This window comes from Pavona decussata, unplaced genomic scaffold, assembly GCF_977016875.1.
Source record: "Pavona decussata unplaced genomic scaffold, jaPavDecu1.1 SCAFFOLD_29, whole genome shotgun sequence".
Lineage (NCBI taxonomy): Eukaryota > Metazoa > Cnidaria > Anthozoa > Scleractinia > Agariciidae > Pavona > Pavona decussata.
The window spans coordinates 551,971-560,000 of record NW_028145452.1 but is presented as its reverse complement, the minus strand read 5'-3'; the positions used below and the strand labels follow the sequence as shown (position 1 = coordinate 560,000).

Genomic DNA, 8,030 nt, shown 5'->3' with positions numbered 1-8,030 from the left:
CATAAAGATAAGCTAGTGAGAACACTAGCTACATACGCATAAGGACAGACGCACGCGTAAAAAAACTATTTCTTGACAGAGCTCTCGATACTAACCCCCTCGATGTTGAGCAAGATGGCGGACAAAACGGTTTACTGCCTTGCGTTTGTGCTTAGGTCGCCCCTGTTCTCATTAGTGAAAACTGCGACGTAAGCATATAAAGTACAAGAAGAACGAACGTATTCATTCTTCTTGTATTTATGCTTATGTCGCTGTCATTACGTCCTAGTGAGAACCAGGCTTTACTAATTGGCCAAAATATCGTGTAACGTGCACCAATGAACATTTTTTAAGCAATATCTTTAATAATAATGGGCCCTTTGCAGCTAACGGTCACATGGTACAAAATCCACCATGCCGGGGAGCAAGCTATGCACTGGGACATCAAAAATTAAAACAAAGAAAATTCAATTTTGACTGGATGAATGGGCTTTGTTTTGGATGTCCCAGTGCGCAACTTGGCGGATGATGTGACCGTTAGAAGGGCCCATTGTGAAATTAGGGACCTTACGAAAAGACGACAGAGACGGCAACGGCACAAAACAAAAGGCTTATTATAAATGACCAAAACAATCGCACTAACTGTGCGTTTTAAGTTTTGGTACATTTCCTTGCTGTCCTCAGCAAAACAACAACGTAAAATGACCAAATTCAAAGTTCTTTGGAAAACGTGAACAGTAGACGGTGAATTTTCCATTCTTTAACTTGAACGCCACTCCTTCCAATCTGGTTCCTGAGAAGTTTCTCGTTTGTGTAGAAGTTGAACGAGTTAAGATAATCGCGAAGTAGCAGAAATGAAATAAAGTTATATTTTCAAGTGGCGTATTCGTTGCCGTTGCCGTTTTTGCATTCATAAGATCCCTATTAACACAAGGCGACGTCTATTGAATGATTCCAACGTGTTCATTATTACCAAGTCACGCATGCGCCGTCTTGTGTTAATTTCTCTTTTCGTTTAATATTTAATATTTCACCAAACCGTCGATGGTCTTCGATATTTGAAAATTACAAAAAGCAGAAGTAGAGCGTGACTTTTATTGGTAAGAAATCGTTAACATTACCGAAGATGACAGTAATTATTTGTAAATAGCCTAAGTAGTCGTTATAGAAGCGGGTTCTTGATATAATGCTAATTTTCACGAACCGCCGATTAATCGGGCTGATTTGTCCCAATTTGTCAAGAAAAATGAGTAAGCGGGGTAAAATAGGCCCCATTTTATAAAAATCTTCGGCAGTTCTACAGATTTTTTGAACCAGGCTGATTCTCAACCCGCGCTTCATTATACACTAACAGAAAAACCAATCGGCCAACAAATTGCAACGCGTTAATCAGTTCAACCCATGCCATTGGACCTGGTAATCGGGCCGATGAATCGGTATTAGCCTTAACCCTTTAGGCCTTAACAGTGATCAGCATCAAATTTCTCCTTGTAATAGCAATACTTATTCAACCCCTGAGGTCATGAGAATTAAGGATATGATCAGTCAAGGTGAATTTTCTTGATATTTTAATAACTTCTCCCCAGTACTTTAATAAGAAAAGTATGAGGAAGAGGAAGGAGAATTTATTAGGGGTTAAAGGGTTATCAGGAGAGTTCTGCATTTCATTATTTTCAGTAGCTTTCTTTTTTCGGTGGTTACACATTAGGTGCGCAGACGCAACGGTGGTAATCGCTATGTACAGTATAATTAAATACCAGGAAAAGGTAGTGCACGATTACTTTAATTAAAGGACGATGCCTCTTGATACATAAGTATTTTTGCGCAGTTTATGACTATGAGAGAAAAGCAGATCGTAGGAAGGGCTATTAAAATCCATCAAGAAAATTGGGGGTAACCATGCATTTAAAAAGCTTTAAAATACATAACGGTTGTATGGCATTTTTTTCAAATTGAAGCTTAATTATCTCTGAAAAAAGCGTGGTTAGCCCCAATTTTCTTTTCAGAATTCAGTGGCCTTTGCTAAGATCTTCTTTTCCTTCATAGACGATCATAAACCGCGCAAAAATACCTTTAGATTAGTAGGCACTTCCCGAGAGGCGCAAGACGCATGCGCAGTAGCAACATTAGGCACTGTCCTTAAAAAGACTAACTCCACAGACTCACAACTGAGAACCACCTTGTAAAACCAGTACACAGTACCACCACATCCATAGTAAGACGAAGCTGGGATTTTCTTTGAGTTCTTAACCTTTGGAACCTCGGTAACGTCAATCAGTCATTACATAGACTTTGAACAAAATAATTTGGCCTCCATGAAGTAGCTAAAAGTCTGCGAAATTTTTTTAGGGACAATGTGGGATTTAACAAATTAAAGTGGCCCACTGCAGCTTGTCTCCAGACTCTTTCCGACGAGGAGGCGGTGGCATAGAAAAAGAGTCTGGGGACAAGGATGTGTTTTGTGGCCACGAAGCTCGAAGGAAGCAAAATTACTCCTTTAATAAATGTGCAACAATCGATCTTCTAAACTTTTAAGAGTATAGAAGATAGGTAACGTTTAAATTAGATTTCAGCAGCGGCGCCACCATTTATGTGGATGACAAATGAAGTACTTTTACATGAAGTACTCTGTTCCGTTCCAGGGTGTTGTAGTTAAGATTTCTTAACTCTGTATCGAAATCTTTGAATAGTGGTCCGCCCTTGTGTGTGTGGACGTCTATTGATATTCCATTGTAACACATTTCTGCCGCTTCTGCATAGTTAAATAAATGTGTGTCATGGCCAATTTGTGATGGTCGTTACTTTGTATTCGTGCAGTTTATGTGTTTCAAGTCTGATTTTCAAAAAATCAGCGACCATTTGCATGAAATTCTGTCGCATAAGGTGGTCTTATGTTTGTTGCTTGTCTTATAACTCCATTCTTGACCCAAAGCCCGTCCCTTTTTTCGGTGTTACGCAGTACATCAAAAGCCCTTGGGGTCCAGAATGCGTAGAACTCGTTATTAGTCTTCCCACTAGGGTAGGGCAGGGACAATTTTTTTCTCCCTCATATAACCCTCTCTGTCCTGTCCCTATTTTTTTCCGCGGCGAAATCTCGTTTCCCGGCAACCTCAGCTCTCCCAGTGTTTCTTTTATCATTCTCAAACTCATTAATAATTTATCAAGAGAAAACAAAGAAAATCACTACTGTGATTGTGTTTTGGATATGTGTTCCTAATTACCATCAAATTTTGCCAACTTTAGCCTTGAATTTCTTCAAGAATTATTGATCATTTGAGAAGCCATATCAAACACTCGAAAGATAGATATCCAAAACCGGCCTTGAAGTCGACTCCGGCTGCGCCTCGTTTTTCCAACCTACTTCTCACTGTTTGGATATCTGATGAAACACGCTTTCTCGTGTTTTATATATTACTTCCACAAAACCTGAATACGTATTACGCACATTTAAGCGTGTACAAACCAATTTTCTTTTCCTTGGTAAAATGTTTTATTAGCCAGCGATAATGTCGAAATGTTTTCAGTCTTTGGTATTTAGCCAACCTTTGATCTTTTCTTCAAGTTGCAGATTAAAAGTAAGAGTCATCAAAACCGTCAATTCAGAAAACGTGTTTTCTTGCTGAGAGTTCCTTTGATCTTATTTTAGATATCTGTTTTGACAAGTGATTAGGATCGTGTGTGTGCAAGTTGTTAACGGTCTTAGGATTATAATTCTCATCTAAGAGGATTCAGCTATTCTCGTAATCATCATTGTGCTCGCTTCCGACGGGCGGATAACGGCGCCATTTGCGTTGCCTGCATTTCCGTTCGTTTTAATTTTCTCTTGTCCAATTGCGACCACTGATCCTCTTTAGTCAGTTTTGATAAGTGATCAGAATCACGCGCGTGTCAGCAATTTGTTCCGGTAATTCAGACGAGAAAAATGTAAGGCGATCAGAGATGTTGATGGCTAACGGGGGGAAGAATTCCTTGCATTTGCTCAGAGGACGACACATGGGTTTGATTTTGTGTACTACGAGCAGTCTCTCTGTTGTTCGAGAATCCGCGGGGAAGATCGTAAGATATTCGAGGAGCGAGTCCCGCGCGCGAGTGGTAAAGCCGCGAGGAGAGCGCGAGCGCCGGCGGATTTCCCGCTCGCGCGCGCAACTCGTCCCCCTGATGTCTTGGTCTCTCAGTGTTTTTTTCTGCGTTCTTCCCCGCTGATTCTCGAGGAAAAGAGACTGCGAGCAGTCTAGATTTTGTGAGCTGAGATCACTTATTATTGATTTAAAACTTGAAATAATCTTAAAACCACTTCAGTAGGGATTTGCTATCCCAGAAATCAGACAGCTTGGCAGTCGGGTTGTAATGCAGAATTCCTCAGTTGATAAAGAATATCGAGAAACTAAGAGTATCGTAGAGACAAGCTGGCTGTTCAATAGTCTTAATTTGATCAGATTCCATGGATTCGAACGGTATTTAGAGTAACTTTGTACAGTATAATAAACAGAACCGTTAATCATGAAGATGTTTCGAATTAAAATTCTCCATTCTAAAACGTTTTTACAAACGAAAGAGCTTTGCAACACGTCCGCAATGAAACCTTCAACTGAACTTGCAAGTTTTTTTTTAGACCTCCATGGCACTTGTTCACAAAGTTTTAAAAAATCTGCCATTCACGTCGCCTGGCTATAAGGAAAAGTGAGTAAGTAACTCCCCCACCTCACCAACCCCATCCCGTGTATTTAAAGGGGGAGGGGGGGGGGGGTTGACACCCATCTTGGTCGCGTGCGCTAATGAACCTTAACAGGAAGTCATTTAAAAGAGTAATTTAAATGTCAAACGTATTACTTCCTAATTAAGTTACTTTCCAATGCCAAGCTTTAAACCGCTAAACAATCAAGTTATTAACACACTAAATTGTTTGTCAGACATTCAACCACAATTCAATTCAATTAAACTTACCGGATATCTTATAAGGGAAACTCCAAGTTTCACCTGATAACCGACAGTTACCTACTTTTTATATTTTATCACCAGATTTCCGATTTCATCCGCAACCATTTCTCTGACTGGGCGGACATTAAAAATACTAGAACGGAAATCTTATCCTGTCTTATCAAGGTCGCGTGCTACTTGATCGATTTTACAGGAAATCTAAAATTAAGCATTGCCATCTAATTATAAGCAGTGTAAGCTGCTTTTAAAATACCAGAACGTAAGCTGATAGACAATAACTTGCAGAGTTAGTAAAACAAATAATTGAAGATCCAGCCACGCGCCAGGAGCATGTCCGGTCCGATTTGTCATGGGAATCGGTTCTGTTAGACACCCGTCTAGGTTATTTTGGGATATATCAGCGCAAATATTTTTGGATCGCGAGAATGCCACATACTGACATCTAACGTGTGCCGAATATTTTTTTTTAGTAAATGGAAATCTTCAAAATTGTCATAGCTAACTTGTGGAAGACACTCTAGCGAGTTTGTGAAGGAGTAAAGTTCAGTGGAATCTACGTTTTGTTCTAGTGTTTTGGCAGAGAGCAAAAGTAATTAAAACGAATTTGTTTTTAGAGGTTCACACCATGTACAGCATTTATGTGCAGGCAATCATTTGTTGTCCAACTATGCGACATTTGCCTCTCTCCGCCTACTCCGTCAGTGACTTCAAGCAACATCGACTTAATTAAGGCGTGGTCCATTCTTAACTTAAGACCCCCGCGAAGTTAAAACCACCTATCTTTGAAATGAATGATTTTTAAATCCTCCGAGTAGCTTTAAATGTTGTAATTGAAGTATTGCTGCAGGCTTAAAGGGGAAGTATCATGGGGTTTTGGGTATCTTTTGTTAAAAATGATGAAATAAGACCTTCAATTAGCTGCCAAATAATCCTAAAATGACGAGAGGAAAGAAATCAACTCAATTCCTCAAAGGAACAACTCGTGATCTGTTCTAGCGCATTTTGGAAACAAAAATGCGAGAACTTGAAAAACATTAGCCTAAATTTTTCAAGTTTCCATCCATACCGGCCTTCTCTGTCTCTGGCCAGAGGCACTAATCGACAGTTTTATTGCACTGGGGTGATAATTTATAACAAACTTGACAATTATTTCTTTGTTTCTGCTGACAGACAAACGTTTTTGGGTTTTTGAAATGACAGCAAATTAACGTGATACTTCCCCTTTAAGTTCCTTAAGGCTTAAATGTAGTAGTCACGTGTTTTATGACGTCAGAATTGTGCTCAGAAGAAATAGTCAGATGGGCCACTGAATGGTTCATTGCGACTCAGAGCTTAGAACGTGTGTCTGTAGCTTCTATCACCTAGTCACTAAATCTGTCTTGAATTAAATGGGTGTGGGTTTTATTGAAAAGTTATTAGACGCCAGCAATTTTGTTAAATAATCCGTCAATTAACAAATCGACGAAGTTTTCTATGGTCTATACTCTTATAGGCCACAAAATGACGTCAAAAAATGTTCAAAACTCAAGTGCAGCTCGTGGTTTCACTGCCAAGTTTTGGACATTTTATGGCGTCATTTTATGGTCTATAAGATTATAGACCATAGAAAACTGCCGCCGATTTGTTTCTTACAATAAAATAAAAAAGTACGAGCGGAATTGGCTTTATTTTCCGATAAGAAAGCGCGCGCGATACATCTGACGTCATTTTTAATGTCTGTACTCTTATAGACAATAGCTACGAGCCAATCAGCGCGCGTGAAGTTGGACAGTTATTGTAAAACTAAATATTGAAGTCAACCATTCAAGACAGATCCATGTAAGGCATAACCACACAATAAGAGGAATGTCCTAGTTGGATGACATTTATTCATATTCATCATTATAGCTAAGGAGACTAAGGCGCATGCGTCAGCTGAATGAATCAAAATCTACCGCATGGAAAAAATGGTGGCTGTACATTTTACCACAATTCCTTGCGAACCTGACACAGCCAATAGGCTCATAAAAAGCCATACTTTTCTGCAAAATTCGTCCCTGTACTAACAACATTGTGTATACTACGTTTAAAGTTTTTAGAACTTTTTCGTGCGTTTTTATGAGCGCCTTCACGTTTTTTGCACACCAAAAATTAGGGATAGATGTACCAGGAGTCGCCATCTTTTTCCGTATCAAAAGTCGTGCGTGCAAAACGCCTGAAGTCCAACAAAGCAATACTAAAACAGTAGGTCACCGACTTATTTTTTGAGCTAATTTGCAAAAACTGAAATTTATAGGTCTTTGAGTGGAGCGGATCCCTTGCCATGGTAACCGCTATGACGACAGAACTGGTCTTAAAGAGTTGCAACACAACAGAGGTGTAAAGATGTTAATAGTCTGCCCAAATGATCTGATTTGATTTTTTAAAACCATTCATCATTTCTCAAACTCTACAGCAATGCAAAACCCTTCTTAACATTTCAATGTGACAACTTGCAGCTTCCCCGATAGACTCTTGAATTCCCACGCGCGATCAACAGGGCCCAGGTTGGATATCATTTAAACCACACCAAATGTCCTCTAAACGGGCGGAATGGGTGTGAAGCTAATCCGAGAAAGAAAGAGGAGGTGGGGTGGGATTTTTGATAGTAAATAGGAGTGCAAACGTAAAGTATAATCCAGGAATGACTCTTATTTTCGAGAATTAATTAAGCCATGAATTTCCTAACAGGGATGAAATCGAAAAAGTGTCAGAAGTTAATGAGTGAATTCCTGTGGTACTATTCATTACGCTGTATATGGTGATACTAACTTTTCAGACCAAGCGATCAGTTGAAAGAAAGCTTTCTGAGAAACTGTTGAAATTTGTTGGTAGCCGAACTAAAAGGGTGATCATTCAGATGAAAGTTGTTTAGGATACTTTCTATGAGCGCGGTCAGTTTGTTTGTCAAAACAACAGTTGATTTTTTTTCTTTTCAATTTTACATTCGTCATTATATTCTTGCCAGAACAGGAACCGACAAATGACGATAATATAAAATATAATTAAGTCCAAAACAGCACAAACAAAGGTTTGAATGGCGTTTGATGCCATGATGATAATTAAGTGGCTTTCTACGTCACTCAAAAGGCCGT

At 39.3% G+C, this 8,030-nt stretch overlaps 1 protein-coding gene across 4 annotated transcripts in view; it reads left to right on the top strand.

Annotated features, from left to right (window-relative positions):
• LOC146484798 (transmembrane protein 87A-like) overlaps positions 1-2,764 on the top strand; it is a 28,715-nt gene extending 25,951 nt beyond the window's left edge. For all 4 annotated transcript variants that reach the window (XM_085104241.1, XM_085104240.1, XM_085104238.1 and 1 more), the window contains one exon: positions 1-2,764. This exon is cut by the window's left edge and continues 881 nt beyond it. The gene's annotated coding sequence lies outside the window, so the exon portion shown is untranslated.
• Positions 2,765-8,030: the final 5,266 nt, after the last annotated feature.